We start from the raw sequence: 25,983 nt of genomic DNA on the forward strand, positions 1-25,983 counted from the left end.
CATGCCAGGCTAGCTTCATGATAAGGGCGTGCCACTGGAAGCCAGGCAAGGCACGCCAAGCCAGGCTGAGAAGCTGGGCGTGACACGCCGCCCACACGCTGCTTACACGCCCGGCACATGGTTCATTGTATGAGGTTTTCCTCTTATTTTCAATTGTAATTATCTTTTCCTTTTTGTAACTTTTAATTTCTAGTGATAGGAGTAGTATAAATACCCCCTAGTTGTACTGAAAAGGGGGTTGGCTAGGAGGTTAAAAGATGGGTTGATAGTTTAGTTTTACTTTTACACTTCACTTTATCTTCTTCCATCTCTTGTACTTTTCTCTAAGCTATGAGTAGCTAAACTCCTTCTCATTTGGAGAGGGAGCTCTGTTGTACTTGATGGATTAATGATAGTGAATTTCTTCTTCTCTTCATTTTCTCTTTGATTTTCTAGAAGAAAATTCGTTCTTCATGTTAGTGTTCAATCATCTTGGACAAGAGGCTTAATGCAAAATGGGTTTCAAGGGAACCTTGGAAAAGAAAACATGAAACCATGCTTGAAATCCCTTTTCACACTTGAGTAGATCTGGGTTTTGGGATTGGATATGGTGACATGAAATCCACCCATTATTTGGATCTAAGAGGATGTGTGGTATAATCAGGGACCAACCTTATCTCTCTTCATGAGCAATTAGACCAAGGAATTGGCTGATTATCAGGATTTGAGAGATTGAATCACCAAAGGATTGGGGTTCAATCAATCATGATTGCCAAGAGGTCAATGAGTTGCATGATTGAAGAAGAGATGATCTAGATCTAATCCAAAGAGAGCAACATCTCCTAATCCCAATGAAGGTTCCTCGTGCATGAAATCGTGATCGTTCATTCTTTGGTAACGGCGCCAAAAACTTAATACGCACATTCATAGTCTTTGTTCTTTGTCACAACTTCGCACAACTAACCAGCAAGTGCACTGGGTCGTCCAAGTAATAAACCTTACGTGAGTAAGGGTCGATCCCATGGAGATTGTCGGCTTGAAGCAAGCTATGGTCATCTTGAAAATCTAAGTCAGGCTGATTCAAATGGTTATGGTGAATTGATAGTCAAAATATAATTAAAATATAAAATAGGATAGAGATACTTATGTAATTCATTGGTGAGAGTTTCAGATAAGCATATGGAGATGCTTTTGTTCCTTCTGTACCTCTACTTTCCTACTGTCTTCATCCAATCCTTCATACTCCTTTCCATGGCAAGCTGTATGTTGGGCATCACCGTTGTCAATGGCTACATCCCGTCCTCTCAGTGAAAATGGTAAAAAAGCGTTGTCACCGCATGGCTAATCATCTGTCGGTTCTCGATCATGCTGGAATAGGATTCAGTAATCCTTTTGCGTCTGTCACTATGCCCAGCACTCGCGAGTTTGAAGCTCGTCACAGCCATCCCTTCCCAGATCCTACTCGGAATACCACAGACAAGGTTTAGACTTTCCGAATCTCAAGAATGGCCACCAATAATTCTAGCCTATACCACGAAGACTCTGATCGTAAACCAAGAGGCTAAGAGATATGCATTCAAGCTTGCTTTCATGTAAAACAGAAGTGTTCGTCAGGCACGCGTTCATAAGTGAGAATGATGATGAGCATCACATAATCATCACATTCATCATGTTCTTGTATGCGAATGAATATCTTAGAGAAGATATTGGCTTGAGTTGAATAGAATAACAATAGTACTTTACATTAATTCATGAGGAACAGCAGAGCTCCACACTTTAATCTATGGTGTGTAGAGACTCTACCGTTGAAAATACATAAGCGAAAATAGGGTAGACATGGCCGAGTGGCCAGCCTCCCATGGAGGTCTCAGAGCGTAAAAGTTACATAATGTGTTCCAGAGATGTAAAAATAATCCAAAGATGTGAAATAAATCACTAAAAGTAGTTTTTATACTAAACTAGTAACTAGGGTTTACAAAAATGAGTAAATGATGCAGAAATCCACTTCTGGGCCCACTTGGTATGTGCTTGGGCTGAGCATTAAAGCTTTCACGTGTAGAGGTCTTCCTTGGAGTTAAACGCCCGTTTGAAACCTATTTCTAGCGTTTAACTCTGCTTTGCAACCTGTTTCTGGCGTTTAACTCCAAAATAGGGCAGAAAGCTGGCGTTGAACGCCAGTTTGCATCATATAAACTCGGGCAAAGTATGGACTATTAAATATTGCTGAAAAGCACTTGTTGTCTACTTTCCAACACAATTGAGAGCGCGCCATTTGGACTCCTGCAGCTCCAGAAAATCCACTTTTAGTGCAGGGAGGTCAGAATCCAACAGCATCTGCAGTCCTTCTTCAGCCTCTGAATCAGATTTTTGCTCAAGTCCCTCAATTTCAGCCAGAAAATACCTGAAATCATAGAAAAACACACAAACTTATAGTAAAGTCCAAAAATGTGATTTTTATTTAAAAACTAATAAAAATATATTAAAAACTAACTAAATCATACTAAAAACTATGTAAAAACAATGCCAAAAACCGTATAAATTATCCGCTCATCACAACACCAAACTTAAATTGTTGCTTGTCCCCAAGCAACTGAAAATCAAATAGGATAAAAAGAAGAGAATATACTATAAATTCCAAAATATCAATGAAACTTAGCTCCAATTAGATGAGCGGGACTAGTAGCTTTTTGCTTCTGAATAGTTTTGGCATCTCACTTAATCCATTGAAGTTCAGAATGATTGGCATCTATAAGAACTTAGAATTTAGATAGTGTTATTGATTCTCCTAAAGTATGTTGATTCTTGAACACAGCTACTTTATGAGTCTTTGCCGTGGCCCTAAGCACTTTGTTTTCCAATGTTACCACCGGATACATAAATGCCACAGACACATAACTGGGTGAACTTGTTCAGATTGTGACTCAGCTTTGCTAGAGTCCCCAATTAGAGGTGTCCAGGATTCTTAAGCACACCCTGTTTTTTCTTTGGACCTCGACTTTAACCGCTCAGTCTCAAGCTTTTGGCTTGACACCTTCACGCCACAAGCACATGGTTAAGGACAGCTTAGTTTAGCCGCTTAGGCCAGGATTTTATTCCTTTGGGCCCTCCTATCCACTGATGCTCAAAGCCTTGGATCCTTTCTATTACCCTTGCCTTTTGGTTTAAAGGGTTACTGGCTTTTTCTGTTTGCTCTTTTTTTTTTCTTTTTCTTTCTTTTATATTTTTTTTTCGCCAATTTTCTTTTCTCTTTTTTTTTTCGCAAGCTTTTCTCTATTCACTGCTTTTTCTTGCTTCAAGAATCATTTTTATGATTTTTCAGCTCATCAAATAACATTTCTCCTTTTTCATCATTCTTTTAAGAGCCAACAATTTTAACATTCATAAACAACAAATTCAAAAGATATATGCACTGTTCAAGCATTCATTCAGAAAACAAAAAATATTGTCACCACATCAAAATAATTAAACTAATTTCAAGGATGAATTCAAAATCATGTACTTCTTGTTCTTTTGTAATTAAAAGTATTTTTCATTTAAGAGAGGTGATGGATTCATAGGACATTCATAGCTTTAAGACATAGACACTTAAACACTAATGATCATATAGTAAAGACACAAACATAAATAAAACATAAAGCTCAAAAAATGAAAAATAGGAAAATAAGAACAAGGAGATTAAGGAACGGGTCCACGTTAGTGAGGGTGGCGTCTTCCTCTTCTTGAAGAACCAATGGTGCTCTTGAGTTCCTCTATGTCTCTTCCTTGTCTTTGTTGCTTCATCCCTAGTGATTTTGGTGCTCCTATCCTTAGTTGCTCCCAATAGCTGCTGTGGAGGAAAATGTATCCCTTGAGGCATCTCAGGGATTTCTTGGTTAGGGAATTCCTCATGCTCTTGTTGAGTTCCATGAGTGGGCTCTCTTGTTGTGCAGTCAAATGCTCTACTACTGATCTATGGACCCTTGAGATGAATCTCTCCATCTCCCATGACTCGGAGGTGGAAGCTTTTGTCTTCCCTTTCCTCTTTCTAGAGGTTTCTCCGGCCTTAGGTGCCATAAATGGTTATGAAAAAATAAAAAGCAATGCTTTTGTCTCTAAACCCCATGGTTGGGGGTGAGGAGCTCTGCTGTGTCTCGATGAATTAATGCAATTACTTCTGTTTTCTATTCAATCACGCTTGTTTCTATTCTAAGATACTCGCTTGTACTTAACCATGATGAATGTGATCATCCATGACACTCATCACCATTCTCAACCTATGAACGCATCAGGATCATAAGCTTCTTCTTCAGAAGATGCTTCTTTAGTACTGTTGGATGCAGCTTGCAATCATTCAGACTCTGAGAAATCATATTGACTTGCTAAATCAATATTTTATTCTGAGCTAATATGGCATTCAGAGTATCAATTTCAAGAACTCCCTTCCTCTAAGGCGTCCCATTACTCACAGGATTCCTTTCAGAAGTGTACATGAACTGGTTATTTGCAACCATGTCAATGAGTTCCTGAGCTTCTGCAGGTGTTTTCTTTAGGTGAATGGATCCACCTGCAGAATGATCCAATGACATCTTTGATAATTCAGACAGACCATCATAGAATATATCCAGGATGGTCCATTCTGAAAGCATGTCAGAAGGACACTTTTTATAGATTGAACCTTTCTTACTAGGCAAGTAACACTCATTAAAATTTTTGAATCAATCACATTAATTGTTAGTATAAATTTCGAAAATATGAAATAGAAATAAGAAAAAGATTTTGAAAATAAATTTTGGAAATTTCGAAATTATGAAAGAAAAACTAAAAAAGATTTGATTTTTGAAAAAGAATTGAAAAAGATAGAATTTTTAAATTGAAAATTTGATTTGACTCATAAGAAACAACTAAATTTTAAAAGTTTTGAAAAAGTCAACTCAAATTTTCGAAAATTTATGAGTGAAATAAGGAAAGTAATTTTTTTTTATTTTTGAATTTTTAATGAAGAAAGATAAAAACAACAAAAAGACTCAAAACATGAAAATTGTGAATCAAAACAACTAATACATGCAAGAACACTTTGAATGTTAAGATGAACATCAAGAACACTTTGAATATCAAGATGAACACCAAGAACTTATTTTTTACAATTTTTAAGAAATGAAAAGCATGCAAGACACCAAACTTAAAAATTTTAATGTTGAGACACTAACAATTCAAGAATGCATATGGAAAACAAGAAAAGATACAAAACAGGAAAATGCAAAGATCAAACAAGGAAATTCATCAAGAACAACTTGAAGATCATGATGAACACATGCATGAGTTTTCAAAATTTTAAAGAAAAATTAAAAGCATGCAATTGACACCAAACTTACAATTTGACACTAGACTCAAACAAGGAACATCAAATTATTTTTTATTTTATGATTTTATAAATTTTTTTTGGATTTTTCGAAAATTATTTTGAAATGGAAAATAAGGATTTCAAAAATTTTTAATAGGAATTCCAAGAATCTTGCAATATTAGTCTAAAGCTCCGGTCCAGGAATTAGACATGGTTTAACAACCAGCCAAGCTTTCAGTGAAAGTTCCGGTCCAAAATACTAGACATGGCCAATGGCCAACCAAGCTTCAGCATACATAGTTCAAGCATGTGAAGAAGAAGCCTCAGTCCAAAAGAATTTAGACATGGCTTTACAGCCAGCCAGGCTTCAACAGATAATGATGAAACTCTAGAATTCATTCTTAAAAATTCTGAAGAACATAGAATAAATTTAAAATTTTTTTTTTGAAATTTTTCGAAAATAAAAAGTAAAAAGAAAAAACAAAAACTTAAAACTAAAATAAAATTACCTAATCTGAGCAACAAGATGAACCGTCAGTTGTCCAAACTCGAACAATCCCCGGCAACGGCGCCATAAACTTGGTGCACGAAATCGTGATCATTCATTCTTTGGTAACGGAGCCAAAAACTTAATACGCACGTTCATAGTCTTAGTTCTTTGTCACAACTTCGCACAACTAACCAGCAAGTGCACTGGGTCGTCCAAGTAATAAACCTTACGTGAGTAAGGGTCGATCCCACGGAGATTATCAGCTTGAAGCAAGCTGTAGTCATCTTGCAAATCTCAGTCAGGCTGATTCAAATGGTTATGGTGAATTGATAGTCAAAATATAATTAAAATATAAAATAGGATAGAGATAATTTTGTAATTCATTGGTGAGAATTTCAGATAAGCATATGGAGATGCTTTTGTTCCTTCTAAACCTCTGCTTTCCTACTGTCTTCATCCAATCCTTCATACTCCTTTCCATGGCAAGCTGTATGTTGGGCATCTCCGTTGTCAATGGCTACATCCCGTCCTCTCAGTGAAAATGATCCAAATGCGCTGTCACCGCACGACTAATCATTTGTCGGTTCTCGATCATGCTGGAATAGGATTCAGTAATCCTTTTGCGTCTGTCACTTTGCCCAGCACTCGCGAGTTTGAAGCTCGTCACAGCCATCCCTTCCCAGATCCTACTCGGAATACCACAGACAAGGTTTAGACTTTCCGAATCTCAAAAATGGCCACCAATAATTCTAGCCTATACCACGAAGACTCTGATCGTAAACCAGGAGGCTAAGAGATATACATTCAAGCTTGCTTTCATGTAGAATGGAATTGTTCGTCAGAAACACGTTCATAAGTGAGAATGATGATGAGCGTGACATAATCATCACATTCATCATGTTCTTGTGTGCGAATGAATATCTTAGAGAAGAAATAGGCTTGAGTTGAATAGAAATAATAGTACTTTGCATTAATTCATGAGGAACAGCAGAGCTCCACACCTTAATCTATGGTGTGTAAAAAACCCTACCGTTGAAAATACATAAGTGAAAATAGGGTAGACATGGCCGAGTTGCCAGCCTCCCATGGAGGTCTCAGAGCGTAAAAGTTACATAATGTGTTCCAGAGATGTAAAAATGATCCAAAGATGTGAAATAGATCACTAAAAGTAGTTTTTATACTAAACTAGTAACTAGGGTTTACAGAAATGAGTAAATGATGCAGAAATCCACTTTCGGGCCCACTTGGTGTGTGCTTGGGCTGAGCATTGAAGCTTTCACGTGTAGAGGTCTTCCTTGGAGTTAAACGCCAGTTTGTAACCTGTTTCTGGCGTTTAACTCTGCTTTGCAACCTGTTTCTGGCATTTAACTCCAGAATAGGGCAGAAAGCTGTCGTTGAACGCCAGTTTGCGTCATCTAAACTCGGGAAAAGTATGGACTATTATATATTACGGGAAATCCCTGGATGTCTACTTTCCAACGCAATTGAGAGCGCACCATTTGGACTCCTGTAGCTCCAGAAAATCCACTTTAAGTGCAGGAAGGTCAGAATCCAACAACATCTAGAGTCCTTCTTCAGCCTTTGAATCAGATTTTTGCTCAAGTCCCTCAATTTCAGCCAGAAAATACCTGAAATCACAGAAAGACACACAAACTTATAGTAAAGTCCAGAAATGTGATTTTTATTTAAAAACTAATAAAAATATATTAGAAACTAACTAAATCATACTAAAAACTATGTAAAAACAATGCCAAAAAGCGTATAAATTATCTGCTCATCAGTTCCCCATTCTTATCTTCCCTATTCTTTATAGCTTTCTTTAATTTTTGCTATTACCCATTTCCCATTTACTATTCTCTATGTTCTAGCATTTTATATTCTTGTTATTTACTTTTCTGCATTTTATTGCTTTTCTTTACCTTTAAGTCATTTACATTTCTGCTAATTTAGAATTCTGCACTCAACAATCTCTATTGCTTAGCTTGACTAATTCACCCATTGATTAAAGTTGCTCAATCTACCAATCTCTGTAGGATTCAACCCCACTCATAGTTGGTTATTACTTGACGATACTTTGGTGCGCTTGCCAAGGAACACATTCATTATATAGTGAGTGAATTCCGGTCATCAAGTTTTATGGCACCGTAGCCAGGGATTGGTTTGAATTTGACAATGTCTAAATTGATGGATATTTAGATTAAGCAATTTTATTTACATTGCTAATTCCTTTAATTACAGTTTCTTGTTTTCTTCTTTCCTTTAGCATTAGAGTTTCCAGTTGTTTATGGTACATATTTCCATTTGAGGATACTAATCCACTAACTGTTTGATCAATTACACCAATCAATCTAACCATTAGTCTTAACAAGAGTGATTCCTTCACTTGCCTTTTGCTTGTTTGTTTGCTGAATGTATGACAAGTAGAAGAGGAGAAACTTTATCCTCTTTTGATAGTGAACCTGAGAGGACCTTCCTTAGACTAAGGAAGAAAGCAAAAGGTAAAGGAATAGTTGGAGACGAAGCAGTGGAGGATGATCTAGACATTACTATGGAGGAGGAAGTGCATAATCATGTTGGGGAAGGTGTTGGTAGCCATGTTTGGCAGGAGAGAAGAGTTCTAGACTCTTATATCAACCCAAACCCAGGAAACTGTGGAAGTAGCATCCTAAAACCTACCATTCATGCTAACAACTTCGAGTTAAAGCCTCAACTCATCACCCTTATTCAAAATAACTGCTCATTTGAAGGAAGTGCATAGGAAGATCCCAACCAACACCTAACCACATTTTTTAGAATCTGTGATACAGTAAAGGCTAATGGTGTTCACTCGGACACCTATAAGCTGCTGCTATTTCCCTTCTCTCTCAAGGATAAAGCAGCAAAGTGGCTGGAATTATTTCCTAAGGAAAGTTTGACAACTTGGGAAGAGGTGATGAACAAGTTTTTGGCAAGATTCTACCCTCCCTAAAGAGTTAATAGATTAAGAGCTGAGGTGCAAACCTTTAGACATCAAGATGGGGAAACTCTCTATGAAGTTTGGGAAAGGTACAAAGAGTTGACAAGAAAATACCCTCTAGACATGTTCAATGAATGGGTACAACTGTACATTTTCTATGAAGGATTATCACAAGAATCAAAGAAGGCTTTAGATCACTTTTCAGGAAGCTCTCTCAACAAGAAGAAGACAATCGAAGATGCCATAGACATCATAGAAACTGTGGCCAACAATGAGTACTTCTATGCCTCCGATAGAAATCCAAGAAGAGGAGTAATGGAGCTCAATTCTATGGATGCTCTGCTGGCTCAAAACAAGGTGATCACAGCTCAACTAGCAGCTCTAACAAAGCAAATGGAGAAGAATCAAGTCTCAGCTATCCATGCTCAAGCACCTATGTAAGAAGAAGATAACCCAGAAATTGAATGTGAATGGGAGCAAGAAAACTATGTGAACAATTCATCCAGACCACCATATGACCCCAATGCCAAAACATAAAACCCAGGTTAGAAGAACCACCCAAATTCTGGGTGGGAAAACCAACAAAACAACAACCAAAATCACAAACCATATCACTCTAACCAATACAACAACCCCAGCCATCAATCAAGCAACCATAGATCCTACGATAACTCACAAAATGCACCCTACCACTCCATCCAATAACCATTCTCAAAATGTATCATCCTCAGCCCCACAACCATATGATAACAGCAATAACTTTACAAGATTGGAGGCTGCTATGTCAAAATTGGCAGGGAGTATTGCCACTGTTTGTAGAGAGACAATTGCAAGCTAAAAAAAGGTAGATGCAATCCAAGTGGAGGCTAGATCCAACATAAGGAACCAAGGGGCAGCAATTTCAAAACTGGAATCATAACTAGGGAGCTTGTCTAAACATATACTAATGCCTACACATACATTTTTCAGTGATACCATGGCCAACCCAAGAGGGGAATGCAAGGCCATCACACTAAGAAGTGGGAAGGTGGTGGAGGAGATTTTCTCAAACCACAACTTGCAAGAAAAAGAAGCTACAAATCACTCAAAAACTAAGAAGGAAAAAGGGACACCTGATCCAGCTCCACCAAAGCAAGTCTTGAAGGCTTATGTACCAAAAGCACCCTACCCACAAAGGCTAAGAAAGATGGGAAAGATAGCCAGTTTCCTAGGTTCCTAGAGATCTTTAAGAAGTTTCAAATTAACATACCTTTTGCTAAGGCATTAGAGCAAATGCCATTCTATGCCAAGTTTCTAAAGGAGCTCATGACAAGGAAAAAAAACTGGGGAAAAAAGGAAACTGTAGTGCTCACAGAGGAATATAGTGCCATCATACAAAAGAAGCTTCCCCAAAAGATGAAAGATCCTGGGAGTTCCAAATCTCCTGTATTATAGGGGATATAAGCATTGAAAAGGCATTGTGTGATCTGGGAGCTAGCATCAATCTTATGTCCTTGGCCATGATGAAAATAATGAGAATTGAAGAAGCCAAACCAACAAGAATGGCACTTCAATTAGCTGATAGAACATTTAAGTTTCCTCATGGAGTGGTGGAGGACTTGTTGGTCAAGGTAGAGGAGTTCATCTTTTCAACTGATTCTGTTGTGCTTGATATGGAGGAAGAGGCTAACACATCAATCATATTAGGAAGACCATTCCAAGCTACAGCTGGGGCCATAATTGATGTACAAAAGGGAGAGTTAGTCTTAAGACTACATGAAGAAAAGATGGTGTTCAATGTTTTCAAAGCAATGAGCTACCCAAAGGAATTCATTGGTGAATGCATGATGGTGGACACAATGGAGAAGCTAGTTCAAGGAGTCCTAGAAGAGGAACAATGTTAAGAAACAATGGAGCAAGATCAACAAGCATCATGTGGTGAACTACCACAAGAAATCATAGAAGGCTCAATCATGCTAGATAAGGCAAGCAAGAAGGAAGTGGAAGCACCAAAGTTGGAGCTGAAGACCCTGCCTCCAAGCTTGAAGTATGCCAACTTGGGTAACAATAACACATATCCAGTAATCATTAATTCAAGCTTGAGTGAAGACCAAGAAGAAGAGCTTATCAATGTGCTGAGACAACACAAAGATGCCATAGGATGGACACTTTCAGATTTAAAGGGGATAAGCCCTTCAATGTGCATGCATAAAATCCTGCTTGAGGAAGGTGCCAAGCTCTCAAGACAGCCACAAAGAAGATTAAATCCAACAATGAATTAAGTGGTTCAAAAAGAAGTACTAAAGTTGTGGCAAGCATGGGTGATCTACCCAATCTCAGACATCCCTTGGGTGAGCTCAGTGCAAGTAGTCCCTAAGAAGGGAGGAATGACAGCTGTGCCAAATGAAAGAAATGAGTTGATACCAATAAGAACAGTGACTGGATGGCGCCTGTGCATAGATTATAGGAAGCTCAATGAAGCTACAAGGAAGGATCACTTCCCTCTACCGTTCATGGATCAAATGTTGGAGAGGCTAGCTGGACATGAATACTATTGTTTCTTGGATGAATACTCAGGCTACAATCAGATTGTAGTGGACCCTAAAGACCAAGAGTAGACTTCCTTTACTTGTCCTTATGGTATTTTTGCATATAGAAAAATTCCCTTTGGATTGTGCAATGCACCTGCCACATTCCAAAGGTGCATGCTGTCCATTTTTTCTGATATGATTGAAAGGTTTATTGAAGTTTTCATGGATGATTTTTCTGTGTTTGGTGATTCATTTTCCAGGTGCTTACACCATCTTGCTTTGGTACTAAAGAGATGCCAAGAGACTAACCTAGTTTTAAATTAGGAAAAGTGTCATTTTATAGTCACCAAAAGGGTGATCCTTGGCCATAAAATCTCTAGAAAAGGCATAGAGGCGGACAGAGCCAAGGTGAAAGTGATTGAGAAATTACCCCCACCTTGCAATGTCATAGCAATTAGAAGTTTCTTGGGGCATGCTGGGCTTTATAGAAGGTTCATTAGAGACTTTTCAAAGATTGCCAAACCTTTAAGTAACTTGCTTGTCTCTAATGTACCTTTTATCTTTGATAGAGAATGCATGCAAGCCTTTGATAAGCTTAAAAGCAAGCTTTCCTCTGCACCTATTATAGCACCACCTAGCTGGGATTTACCTTTTGAATTGATGTTTGAGGCATCAGATTTTGCTATTGGTGCTGTTTTAAGACAGAGGAGAGACAAGCTAGTGCATGTCATCTATTATGCTAGCAAGATTCTTAATGAGACTCAAAGGAACTACACCACCACAGAGAAGGAACTCCTTGCTATAGTCTTTGCATTTGATAAGTTTAGATCATATCTCATTGGTTCTAAAGTCATTGTGTTTACTGACCATGCAGCTCTTAAGTACTTGTTCACCAAGCAAGAATCTAAGCCTAGATTGATAAGATGGATCTTGCTAGTTCAGGAGTTTAATATTGAGATTAAGGATAGAAGTAGAGCAGAGAACAAAGTGGCTGACCATTTATCAAGAATCCCAAATAAGGAAGATGAAGCACATAGCCCTATAGTGAATGAGAGCTTTCCGGATGAACAGTTGATGATGATCTAAGAAGCTCCCTGGTTTGCGAATATAGCCAATTTCAAGGCTATTGGAGAGCAACCTTCCAATATCAACAAGCATATGAGAAGAAAGCTCATCAATGATGCCAAGCACTACATTTGGGATGAGCTCTATCTCTTCAAGAAGTGTGCTGATGTGATTCTAAGAAGATGCATTTCTCATGAGGAAGGACAAGAGGTCCTTTGGCATTGCCATGGATCCACATATAGACGACATTTTAGCCCACAATATTCAAGGTGTTGCAATGTGGATTCTTTTAGCCCACAATATTCAAGGATGCAAAAGAGTTTGTGACATGGTGTAATGAATGTCAAAGAGCTGGCAACCTACCCAAAAAGAATGAAATGCCATAGAGATTCATCATGGAGTTGGAGTTGTTTGATTTTTGGGGGATTGATTTCATGGGACCATTCTCACCCTCATACTCAAACAACTACATATTGGTGGCTGTGGACTATGTGTCAAAATGGGTAGAGGTTATATCTACTTCAATAAATGATAAAAAAGTGGTGATTAATTTCTTGAGAAAGAATATATTCAGCAGGTTTGGGGTTCCAAGAGCTCTTATAAGTGATGGGGGAACTCACTTTTGCAACAAGTAACTTGAGATACTCCTCCTAAAATATGGTGTCAAACACAAGGTAGCCACCCCATACCATCCACAAACCAATGGTCAAGCTGAAATTTCAAATAGAGAGCTGAGGAGAATCCTTGAAAAGACTGTTGGAAACTCAAGAAAAGATTGGTCCAAGAAGCTAGATGATGCACTATGGGCCTATAGAACAGCTTTTAAGACACCCATTGGTATGTCTCCATACCAACTGGGATTTGGAACGGCTTGTCATCTACTAGTGGAGCTTGAACATAGAGCATTTTGGGCTCTAAAGATGTTGAACTTTGATAATCAAGCTGCTGCGGAAAGAAGATTGCTACAACTCAATGAGTTAGAAGAATTCAAAACTCAAGCCTATGAAAATGCCAAGATTTACAAGGAGAAGACAAAGAAATGGCATGATCAAAAGCTAGCAAGAAGAGAGTTTGTAGAAGGTCAAAAAGTGCTATTATACAACTCAAGGCTCAAATTTTTCTCAGAGAAGCTAAAGTCAAGATGGTCTGGACCCTTCACAATCATCAAGGCTTCTCCTTATGGTCATGTAGAGCTTATGAAGGAGAAAACACAGAGGACTTTCACTGTCAATGGCCACAGGCTTAAGCATTACTTGGGGGACTCATTGGATGAGCAAAAGGTGAACTATACCCTCAGTTGAAGAGGAAGAATCATCAAGCTAGTGACGTTAAAGAAGCGCTAGTTGGGAGGCACCCCAACACTCATATCCTTTCCATTTCATGCTTTCTAAAGTAGTTTATGTTTAGTCACTAAGGTTGTTTGATTTTATTTTTAGTTATCAGTTAAAGTAGTTGATAGCTTCCTTGATTTAAGTTTCAAAAGTTTTCTAGCTTGCTGGAAGTGCAATCTTGCTTGCTACACTATATGAGGTTGATTAATTGGGCTGGGAAACTAGCTTAAGAGCTAAGTTTGGTGTGGCCACTAACCCACTTAATTTGAGCTTACATCAAAACAATTGAATTAATCTTAGGAGTAAGCCCAAATTTAAGTTTGGTGTGGCCACCATCATAAGAGATTCATACATACAGCCCAATGGATTCATGTTTAAAGGCAATTAGTAAATTGGTATGTGCATAAAATGGCCAGTTTATTGTGTACATATGAAATGGAAGTGCAAGAATGTGAAAGAATTAAAATTATTCCACTCATAATGTACACAATAAAGTCCAATCATGAGACCAATTACTATATGCAATGAATTTACGTTTGGTGTCCAAAAGATACCCATTAAATGCCTTTTAACTGAAAGAATATGAAGCAATTTCTCTGATCACTAATGAGGGTTTATGACTGAATTTTTAGGAGAGAAGCGGGGCCCACATGACACTGATAACTCATCAAGTCAAGGAGTCAAAGTGTACTTTACACTTTGGAACTCAAAATTCAGAAGAAGCTGAAGAGCTAGGGATTGGCGCATCTACCCACGCTAGGCGCCACTCCCAAGTGGGAAAACATTCAATTTTTATCTTCAATTCCTACCTTCCAGATCTCTCTTCTTACCTCTATATATTGCACTCACCCTTTCCTCTTCTCCACACTACAAACCTCATTCCTCACAACTGAAACACCCCTTCTGCACTTCTTGCTTTCTTTCGTTCTCTCCTTCTTTATTCTTGCTTTTTTGATTGGGACAATCAAGTCCTAAGTTTGGTGTTGGAGCAAACCTTTGATTTGCTTTCTTTTTCTGCTCTCTTTTCTTATCCCTTCATCACCCTTTCAACTCTTCTCTTATCATCCAAATGGCACCACCAAAAGCCACTTCATCAAAGAAAAGAAAGACTAAGAAAGCTGGCTCTGGCTCATCAAGCTTCAATGAGTTCAAATTCCTCTCATTCTTCTACCAAAACCAGTTTTATGGGTGGGTGAGTGAGAGACAAATAATCCCTGAAGTTGGCTTCCAACTAGGGAGGGATGAGCACAGAGAAATCAATATTGAAATCAACAATAGAGGCTATACACTATTATGCAACCCACCAAAGAAGGTGGTGGAGAGCTTGGTAAGGGAATTCTATGCTAATGCTGTCCCACCAAAGAGTATTGATTATAGCCCTGCCAACATAGACAAGATGCTGATGGTGAATCACACAAGTTCCACCCGGAGCTATGAAGAAAGGGTGAAACAACTTGACCCTGGGTTTGATGAAATCCTAAACGAGATTTGTGTTCTAAATGTTTAATGGATCAATGACAAGGATGGGAGGCCAAACCAATTGAGGAGAAGAGACTTGAGCCCCAAGCTAGAGGGTGGCTAGACTTTGTGAGAAGATGCCTCAACCCCACCTCTAATACTTCAGAGGTAACATTGGAAAGGATTGTGTTAATCTACAACATCATGAAAGGAAAAAACATCAATGTGGAAGAGATGATTGCGAGCAATATTCATAGGGTATTGAAGAGCACCAATGATTGCACAATACTTGCATTCCCAAGCATCATTCAGAGGCTTTGTGACGAGGCTGGAGTGGAGAAAATAATTGATGAAACATTGGTGGAGAAGGACAACCCAATCATAGCCAAAAAGATGGAGAAGGTGGTGGCCATCAACCCACTGCAAAGAGCAAGGGAGCATAGGGCTCATGTGCCAAGACCACAAGGGCCACCACAACAAGAAGAAGATTATATTCAACCACCATATCTGTCACTTCTAGCACCATATCCACAATTCCCTGAAGGTTTCAACTGGGAGAAAATGCAAGAAAATATTCACCAAATGCAAGGAGATATCAACCATTTGAGAGAAGATGTAACTCAACTAAGGGAGCAACAAAAGCAATGGGACCAAATGCAAGAAAGTATTCAGCAACTCCAAGGGAGTATGGAGTACATGAAGGAGCAACAAGGCCAATTCCACTGGGGAAAAATGCAATGTAGCCTCAAAAAAATCATGGAGCAACAACAATGGCAGCAAAAGAACCTTGCTGAATTTAGGCATCTCCATAAGGCTAGAACCACTTCAAGGAGGCAGTATGATATAAACACACAAGCGAAGCTGAATCACTTGTGTAATGCCGTGGCCGCCTTGAACCCTGGTTATCCAATATTCATGCAAGGTATGGAAGAGATGAGTTCTAGGCAAGAGGAGATACTAACCAAGCACAAAGAGGATGAAAGAGTTTATATGAGGAGGCTAGGCTTTTGGAAGCCAAAAGACACCCCTGCACATGAAGGAGCATCCAATAAGAAGGATGGTGATGAATCCTCCTCAAAGAAAAAGGATAAAGGGAAAGGGCCTATGAATTGAAGCCGCTCAAAGATTACAAGGTTGTTGAGTCCCATTGTTAAAAATTTCATCTCTGAATTTCTGTTTAGTAGTTTGCATTATTATGATAGTTGTTATTTAATTTTCTTATGTTTTAGAGTCTTTTTATGAGTCCTTTATGTTTATGTTTATATTTGAGAAAGAGAATGTCCTTTTGTCAAGTTTTCATCACTTCAATAATAAAAGTAGTTTGTTCTCATAGAATCAATGATGAGTTATTACAAAAACAAGAGAAAGAGACTAAGACCCAAGTGAGAAAATTCAAGATTAAGAGATGGGGAACAAGTATGGATCATGATTGAACATCTAGAAGTAAATAAACCCATGAATTTCCATAGAACCAAGAAGTAGTAAGCAAAAGACCCAAGGCTCTGAGCATCAACTACTAGGATAAAAGAAAGAAACAAATAGTTCAAAGAGCCAAGATCCTAGTAGATGCTTGTGGTGAAGATGTGTCAAGAAGAGAGACCTGGGCAAGTAAATTCTTAGGGGTGTTTCAACACCTAGTAGCCTAAAACCAACTAGGATGAGAGTGCTAATTGAAAGCTCAATCTAAAGGGTCGTCTTAAGACAAAACACTTAGAGTCGTGGTCAATCAAATAATAACAAAAGAGAAGTGAAAAGAAAAAGAACAAGTCTTACTACTTCAAGGTGACAATCAATAGAAAGGGCTCTAAAGGTAAGCACTTAAAAAGAATCCTCAAGGGTTTAAGAGTTCATTGTGGTATGAAAATAATAAGGTTCATGCATGAGTTGATACTTTGCCTTTATCTTTAATTGTGAACACATTCTTGTAAGGGTCAAGTCTCAATCCTTTAAGAATAATTTGCATTGATTTGCTTGGGGACAAGCAAAACATAAGTTTGGTGTTGTGATGATTTGCATCATCTACCTCTTTCTCCTATCTAAAAGGACCATAAAAAGAGTGTAATCTTATTCAATCAATGCAATTTCATGAGTTAAATGGTAGATATTATGGTATATTGCTTTGAAATAAGTTTTTGTTGAATTTCAGGTGAAAAGAGCAACAAAAGAAGAAGGAAGCAAGAAAGAGTAGCTGGGCGTGTGAGATTGGCGTGCCATTTAGTACAAACGCCACCAAATTGTATGGGCGTGGCACGCCAGCCAAAAGGCGTGGCACGCCAGTTAGTAAATCCAGAGAAGAAGTCCATGGAGCTTTCAATGGGCATGGCATGTCAAGGCCAGGCGTGGCACAGCAGGGAGATGAAGCACAATGGGCGTGGCACACCAGTTATAAACTCCAGAGAAGGGACAATGAGCTTTAGTATGGGCGTGGCACGCCAGCCAAAAGGCGTGGCACGCCAGTTAGTAACTCCAGAGAAGAAGTCCATAGAGCTTTCAATGGGCATGGCACGCCAAGGCCAGGCGTGGCACGCCAGGGAGATGAAGCACAATGGGCATGGCACGCCAGTTATAAACTCCAGAGAAGGGACAATGAGCTTTAGTATGGGCGTGGAACGCCAAGGCCAAGCATGGCATGCCAACCATAAATTCCAGAGAGTATTCTTGAAGGTCCATAAGGGGCGTGGCATGCCAGGCTGGGCGTGGCACGCCCACTCCACCATCTACAATGGGTGTGCCACTTGAGGTCGAAGGCATGGCACGCCAATGCATTTGAGGAGAGGAGCATGGAGGAAGCACCAACAAGGGCGTGCCACTTGAGACTTAAGGCATGGCACACCAAGTCAAGAATGAATGGGCGTGCCACTTGGGTTCTAGGCATGGCACGCCAAGGCTTGAAGAGACTCAACACCATAATGGGCGTGCCACTTGAGATCGAAGGTGTGGCACGCCAGTTCATTGGTCCAGAGAGGAAGAATGCAGCTTCTACAAGGGGGCGTGCCACTTGAGGTCGAAGGCGTGGCACGCCAGCACAAGCCCCCATGGAAGAAGATTATTGGGCGTGCCACTTTGGACTTTAGGCGTGGCACGCCAAGGCAACATGAAGAGGGGCGTGCCACTTGATGATTGAGGCGTGGCACGCGAACATCACTCGCACCAAGGGCGTGTCACTTGGGACCTAGGTGTGGCACGTCAATGTAGTTGACCAGAGAAGAGAATGAAGCCTTCATCAAAGGCGTGGCACGCTAGCTACTGTGCGTGGCACGCCAGTTTAACATTCCAGAGAAGAGGGGGGAAGAGTTCACTAAGGGCGTGGCACGCCAGAGCTGGGCGTGGCACGCCAGACCTGGGCGTGCCACGCTAGTTCAAATTTCCAGAAGAGGATGATCATGCTTTATTGAGGGCGTGGCACGCCAGACCTAGGCGTGCCACGCCATGTCAAGTATCCAGAGAGGAAGAAGAGAAAAAGCCTCAAATTTCTAGAAGAAGATGATCATGCTTTATTGAGGGCGTGGCATGCCAGACCTGGGCGTGCCACGCCAGTTCAAGTATCCAGAGAGGAAGGATAGAAGAAGCCACCTATGGGCAGCCACTTGTGCTCGAAGGCGTGGCACGCCAAGCTAGCTTCATGAGAAGGGCATGCCACTGGAAGCCAGGCATGGCACGCCAAGCCAAGCTGAGAAGCTGGGCGTGACACGCCGCTCACACGTTGCTTACACGCCAGCCACATAGTTCATTGTATGAGTTTTTCCTCTTATTTTCAGTTGTAATTTTCTTTTCCTTTTTGTAACTTTTAATTTCTAGTGCTAGGAGTAGTATAAATATCCCCTAGGAGTACTGAAAAGGGGGTTGGCTAGGACGTTAGAAAGTTGGGTTGATAGTTTAGTTTTACTTTTACACTTCACTTCATCTTCTTCCATCTCTTGTACTTTTCTCTAAGCTATGAGTAGCTAAACTCCCTCTCATTGGGAGAGTGAGCTCTGTTGTACTTGATGGATTAATGATAGTGAATTTCTTCTTGTCTTCATTTTCTCTTTGATTTTCTAGAAGAAATTTATTTCTTCATGTTAGTGTTCAATAATCTTGGAAAAGCGGCTGAAAGCAAAATAGGTTTCAAGGGAAACTTGGAAAAGGAAACATGAAACCATGCTTGAAATCCCTTTTCACACTTGAGTAGATCTGGGTTTTAGGATTGGATATGGTGACATGAAATCTACCCATTATTTGGATCTATGAGGATGTGTGGTATAATCAGGGACCAAGCTTATCTCTCTTTATGAGCAATTAGACCAAGGAATTGGCTGATTATCAAGATTTGAGAGAATTAATCACCAAGGTATTAGGGTTCAATCAATCATGATTGCCAAGAGGTTAATGAGTTGCATGATTGAAGAAGAGATGATCTAGATCTAATCCAAAGAGAGCAGCATCTCACAATCCCAATTTATGTTCCCCATTCTTATCTTCCCTATTCTTTATATCTTTCTTTAATTTTTGCTATTACTCATTCCTCATTTATAATTCAATCATCTATGTTCCAGCATTTTATATTCTTGTTATTTACTTTTCTGCATTTTATTGATTTTCTTTACCTTTAAGTCATTTACATTTCTGCTAATTTAGAATTCTGCACTCAACAATCTCTATTGCTTAGCTTGACTAATTCACCCATTGCTTAAAGTTGCTCAATCTACCAATCTCTGTGGGATTCGACCCCACTCATAGTGAGTTATTACTTGACAATACTTTGGTGTGCTTGCCAAGGAACGGATTCATTATATAGTGAGTGAATTCTGGTCATCACAAACCCTTAACTTAAAAACACAATAAACAAAACTTTTGATTCTAAAATTAATAAATCTCCAAAAAAACCTAGACCAATTTAAATACTCACTATTTTCAATAAACACTAAGGCATATCAACCCTCAAATTCACATAAGTTCAACATTTTAGAAAAAAGTTTACATTTTGGTACCTATTGGAAGAGGTGACAGCAAACTAAGTCCAACCAACTTCATCTCCTTCCCTATTTAGAATCTTGCTGTCGGCGACGTCGGTGTATGGCCCTCCGCCGAGACAATCAAACAGGAGCTTCTCATGACCAAAGGCTCTGATTACATGGAGGAGGCACGCGGCGTGGAGTAGTGAACAGAGAAGGCATTTATGGAGTCGTGGAGGAAGACAACGTGCTGCTGGCCTATTGCTGTGTGGAGCCTTGCCAGGGAGGTCAACGAAGAAAGAGAGGCACTACTAGGACGGGAGAGGAAGAGGAAAGGGTCGCGGGATGCAACTCAGGGTTGGTGCTATCTGCAGTGCCGATGGCAGAGCAGCGGAAGCATGATAGGGGACGCTGAGTCTCTGATTGTGGGTGTGGGAGACTGACTTTCGGCGCAGGAATCATTAAGGAGAGACAATGTTAATTGGGTTAGGTTAGGTTACTTGGGGAGATAATGACGGTGGCTATAATGATAAAAGAAAATTATTGTAGGGATAATGAAATTTTTAATTTAAAGTACTGAAAACGGAGCTTAATCAGCTTATATAGAATTTTTGATTTGAAGTAATGGAGGGGGGTTTAAATTTTGAAATTATACGATTTTTAAATTAATATAACTTGTTTTGTTTTTTGAGTTACTAAACTTTTTTTTGCTTTTAAATTTTCATTTTGATTTTTTTTAAAAATTAATTAAATAAAAATTTTATAAGATAGATAAAATTTTTTTAATAAACATGAAAAATCTTAATTCGTTTTTTTTTTTGTTGATCGAGCTAAGACTATTAAAATTAAAAAATAAATGATAATAACATTTTATATTATTTAAATTTGATTTAATTAAATTATATGTAAATTATGATATAATTCATACTTTTATATAATACATAAAATAATGATCAAATATAATAAAAAATCTACTTGTGGCACATATAAAATAATATGGTATATATAATTATAAGCATTACATCTATTGAAGATTCACTTGTCATAGTGAGATGGGGCTTTTACTCACTCTCAGGTTCAAGGATTGAACCTTAAAAAACCACTTTTTGAAGGGGATTAAAATAGATACTTTTACAGTGATCCACATCCCGCTGGTCTACGTGTGGAGTGTGTGAATCAAGGAGGAAGTGCAGGTCAACTGCCTAAACCGAGTCCGGTTCGCAACAAAACTGTCCGATTTTAACTTTTGACCACCATTGATTGAGTTAATTGCAAGTCCGATCTTAATATTGCACCAAACCGGATAGGACATCAATTTACTGTTTTTTCAGTCGAACCAATCGGTCCGAACCAATTCGGTTCTGATAACTATGGCAAAGTCGTTTAGATTTGTATTTTTTACGAGTTTGATTTTAAAGTCAAATATCCATCTGTTACTCACTCTTAGGTTCAAGGATCGAACCTTAGAGATGCCATTTTTGAAGGGGATACAAATAGATGCTCCTATAGTGATCCGCACCCTACTGGTCTACGTGTCGAGCACGCGGGTCAAGGAGGAAGCGCGGGTCATCAACTGCCTAAACTGAGTCTGGTTCGTGACAAAATCATCTGGTTTTTAACTATTTGACCATTATTGACCGAGTCAATTGCAGGTCTGGTCTTAATAATGAACTGAACCAGATAGGACATCGGTTCAATAGTTTTCTGGTCAAACTGGCCGGCTGATCCAGTTCTGATAACTATAGCTTAGTTGTTTAGACTTGCATTTTTACGAGTTTGATTTTAGAGTTAAATATTCATCTATTTAAGTCAAGTAAACGAGTTAGTCCGACAGATTTGGCTCATTTTGACAATCTTAATTAATTCAAGAGCTAGCTCAAATTAATCTTTATTGAATGAATTTCAAAATAATTCTAATTAATAATAAAACTTGTACGATCATATAAAAATAAATTCTCATATATAATAATTTAATTATCTTATCTATTATATATTTTTCTAGTATATTTTGGGGTAAAATACTTAAATAAATCAAATGCATGCAAATATTACCAAAATCATCCAAACCAAGAAATGGTATGTGAATCTCCCAAAGGTATTTTGTATATAAATCGAATTAGGGTAATTAAATTTACAAATTTTAGTAGTAAATCAAACTAGACTAAATAGATTTACTTGGTGAACTTTAACTACACATAAATCGAAACAGGTAATATCGATTTTTACATTCATATGTTTTTAAGTAAATCTAACCAGCCTAATTCGATTTACATAGGATGGAGGACTTTATATAAGTCTAGTTGCCTTGTTTCGATTTACATGCCATTGATTTATTAGGATAATTTGTCATAATAATAATAATAATAATACGTATTCAGGATCACAAAAAATTATTTTTTATAATATTTTTTAAAAAAAAATAATAGATATTTAAAGTAGAATTAAAATTTTAAATTATAAAATTTAATATTTAAATAATAAAAATAAAACCATAATAATATAATATTCAATGTTATTTTAATGTGAGCACGTATTCAATTATTCTTTAAATATTTATTATTTTTCCTCAAAAAATATTATAGAAAATAATTTTTTGTGATCGTGAATACGTAGTATTATTATTATTATTAGGGCAAATCACCCTAATAAATCAATGGCATGTGAACGAGCTATAGCTCAAATGGCATAAACTCTTCATACTCATCTAAGATTTATATAAAGCCCTCCGTCCTATATAAATCGAATTAGGCTGCTTAGATTTATTTAGAAATATACCACCCATGCCCATGCATAAATCTGGCTAGCCTGATTCGATTTACATGTGAATGCGTAAATCGATATTGTCTGTTTCGATTTATGTGTAGTTAAAGTTCACCTAGTAAATCTATTTAGTCTAATTCGATTTACTACTAAAATTTGTAAATCTAATTACCCTAATTTGATTAGTATAAAAAATGCCTTTGGGAGATTCATGTATTATTTATTGCTTTGGGTGATATTAGTAATATTTGCATGCATTTGGTTTATTTAAGTATTTTACCCTATATTTTGTGATTGAAAATATCGACATTATGTTCTCATTTTCTAAAAATATTGAATTTTTTAATTTGTCTTTAAAATATATTAATTTTAAACTTCAATACAAATTAACAGCAAACTTTCCATTAAAAATAACGACAAATTTGTGATCTAATAGGAAAAAAATATTTTTTAAAAAAAAGCTTTTGATTTGAGTTGTTTGTAAAATTTTTGAGAATTGATTTCTTGCTAGAATATTGTAAATTATTAGTTATTAAAAATTAGTTAGCTAATTATTAGTCATGACTTTGAGACTATAATTATTGTCTCATTTAAAATAGCTTTAGATGAGTGACAAAATTGTGACAAATTACATTAGCGTGCTTGGCAAATTTGCTTCAAACTTTTCATGAATTTTTCATGGATTTATATAGAGGTTAGTGATTAGTAGTAACATGAAATAAGGATAGAATAAGGACAAACATTTTTTCTAACAAGTTAGTAGTAACATGAAATAAGCGAGAAAAGTCCATTAGTTGTTAAACGGTCGCTAATTCCTCACTAAATCAGCTTTTGATTACTAAATTACTAATTCACAAGGGTTAGGGTTTCCTTACCGTTACCCATGAGTCAAATGGAGAATATCCGATGATTATCCACCACTAGAGTACCTCTAAACCATCAAAATCACAAAATCTCTCAATTACCAAAATCCAAAATCACGAACTAAAAATAGTAGAATTGGGTGAGAAAATGTGATTCTCTTACCAAATTGCTTGGCAGGTTTTGTAGAGAATTCCGAGACGAACGCGTGGCCACTGACGACTCATCAATCGGAGCTCCGAATCAAAAGTGATGTGAGATTGAAATCTAGCCAAGGGTTTTGGAGTTTCATCACTTCTTCCCCCTTCCTATGAGCTCTACATGCTTTGTGTTTGATTCTGGAAGGAAGGGCTGTTGCCCTTCATTAAGGTGTCATAGAATTGGGCCTTGGGCCCATTTTGGGCCCGGTTCGATCGATTTAGTCTGTTCGGCCCAATTTTGGACCAAATTCTTTAAAATCAGTGTCAAAATTCTTGTTTTAATTAGCTTTTTCACATTAAATTATAAAATTTTATTTTCTAATTTTTTAGATTAATAATTAATTTATTGACTAATTATTTACTAATTTCTCTGATTTTACAGGAATGTTGTCCAGCGGGAATGGAGAATGATTGGAAGCGGCGAACGGTGAGGGAGGGAAGTCGATGAGGCTAAGAGGGATGATGGCGGCAATAGCGGGGCCAGGAGCGGCAAGGGAGGGATGGTGCTCATCGGAGAAAAGGAAGTTCTAGATCACGCTTTCAAGGGAAGAAATTGAGGAGTGATGATGGGGAGAAACGCTTGAATATTCGTTCTGGAGATCAAACGACGTCGTATCACGACTTGGGGCAAAAAAACAAAGCTATGTTGTTTTTGGGATTGTTACGCTGTTAGTTAATGTTTCAAGTCAGTGAACATTAGCCTTGTCAGCTACTTAGATGATGGAAGGATGAACTTGACCAACGCAATTATCTTTTCGGAACTACTTTAGTTAATTTTATCTTTTGGAGACCAAAATGAAGATCGAGTAACTTTTAAGGGACAATTTTAACTATTAACTTATTTAATTTACCAAACGCAAAAAACAATAAAATCAACAGCTAGATGCAATGTTTTTATTCATATTCTTTACATATAAAAAAAGTGATATTTATACTAACTCTTAAATATATATTTTAAGTGTAATTTTTTTTAGAACTAAAAGACTATTTTCTTTTATATTTTTTACATTCTCTACCTTATTATCACGTTTAACTCTATTTCCGAAAATAGAAAATTATATACAACAATAATACATAAAATATAAAGTGTATATAAAAATGATAGATATAATTTTAAATAGATGTAGCACTGCAAAACCCAACAATTTTTCAGAAACTCATCGAGTATAAACTTAAGTGGAATGAAATAATGGTGTCGATAATTGACGAAAATTAGACACAAAATTATCAAATATATGCAGAAAATGAAATGGGGACATGTTGATCATGGATGTAGAGACTATAATCATATTACTACATGATGAAGAGGGGACTGCCACAATCTTTTTTTTGGTGATTAGGTGTTGCAATTCCCACTATACTACTTCACATGCAAAGACACCTTACAACTCATTATTTTTAGTAAAATATTATTCATACACTAAATATTTTTTATATTCGGATAATAAATATAATTATTATTAATTAATTATGTATTTAAATTATTTTATAGTTAAAATAAGAAAAAAACGTATTTAGTTGTTGAAAAAATGTCAATATTAAAACAATGATTATTGTAAAGAATGTAGATGTAACAGAATTATTATTTTTATGATGGTTTCACCCTAATACGGAGCACATGGAATGCCCGTTGCCTTTTGACAAAAAGAAAAAAAAAAGGTGAAGTGGAATTGAAGGCGGTGCCACTCTATATTGCTTTATAAATTGGAAATACAATCGTCTTTTCCCGTCACATTCGTAAGCAATTCATTGATGGACTGAAAAGCATTTGCTCATTTAATTGCATTTCTATATTATTTTAGTCTTTGATATTTAGACTAAATTCTAATTTTGTCATTGACGTAAAAATATTCGAAACATTTTATTTTGTCCAATTTTAATCTTTTAGTTAAAATTAATTTTTTTCCAAAGATATTATTTCCTCTATTATGATTTTGTTCTAAATAATAGTAAAAATCATAATTATAGTGATTATACTAGTGATTATAGTGATTTAAGAATAAAATTAAAATTATAGAATAATAAAAAAGAGAAAAAGATAATAAAAAAATGACACTTTTAAAAGAAAAAATTTAATTTTAATTATAATATTTTAGTTGTAAAATTAATAAAAAAGATG

The sequence above is a fragment of the Arachis ipaensis genome, chromosome B03 (assembly GCF_000816755.2).
Source record: "Arachis ipaensis cultivar K30076 chromosome B03, Araip1.1, whole genome shotgun sequence".
Lineage (NCBI taxonomy): Eukaryota > Viridiplantae > Streptophyta > Magnoliopsida > Fabales > Fabaceae > Arachis > Arachis ipaensis.